Below are 962 nucleotides of genomic sequence, written 5' to 3'. Positions count from 1 at the left end.
ACTGAGGGGACGTGGGTTGCTCAGACACCGAGGGGACGTGGGACGCTCAAAGACTATGGGGACGTGGGGTGCTGAGACACTGAGGGGACCTGGAGCACTTCCCTGCTGAGGGGACACAGGGACTGGAGAGGACCCAGGCTCCTCCACCCCCAAACTGCCTTGTCCCTCCCCACAGAGCTCCTGTGGCACCCTGGACCCGCACTGGCTGGATGGCCGTGTGTCGTTGCTGCTGTGGCTGCGCTGAAGCTGCTGAAAGGGGCACTATTATTCCTCTTACAAAAGGAGACCATAAGAATTCATTCAGCTGTGTAAAGTGCTTGGAGATCCTTGAATGAGGGAAACTATGATTTCAAGTCCACTTTCAATTAAAAAAAACCCCAAACCTCCAGATCTTGATGTAGGTCTCTAATTTCTTGTATGCTAATAGTAATGTTTAAAGATGTCTGAACACTGAGATGTTATTGCAATGAATTTGCCCACAAAACTGGAGAACAGGTTTAGGTCCCTTAAAAAAATAGTCCAATAAGTGAAAGCATGGGAAAAAATTAAAGCTAAAATATACATAGAGAGAGGTGAGGCTCCCTTGACAGCTGTGGTTGCATTGATGTTGGAGGATATGTACAGAGCTAGAGGGGAACTCTTTATGTTCAAGAAAAAACTTATTACTCATACCAACTGTGATCTTTTTTCAGTGTGGGATGAACATTTGTAACACCCATTAAAGAGAATTATGCATATAATTCCTGACATGCTAAAATGGTGATTGTCAGCCTCTCAGAAATGTAGCTAATACTTTGATGAAACAGATCCTACTTGTGATTTTGATTTCCATATTTTTTGTTTGTGAAAATACTGTTCTGGGAAAGCAAGGCCATTTCATTTGATGGAAAGAGTTTGATCTTTTTCTAATGAATTTCTAAGATGAAATACTATCTTGAAAAAAATCAGAGTAACTACATTAT

Source organism: Apteryx rowi, unplaced genomic scaffold (genome assembly GCF_003343035.1).
Source record: "Apteryx rowi isolate R43461 unplaced genomic scaffold, aptRow1 scaffold_445, whole genome shotgun sequence".
Classification (NCBI taxonomy): domain Eukaryota; kingdom Metazoa; phylum Chordata; class Aves; order Apterygiformes; family Apterygidae; genus Apteryx; species Apteryx rowi.
Note: the sequence above shows the minus strand (reverse complement) of the source record.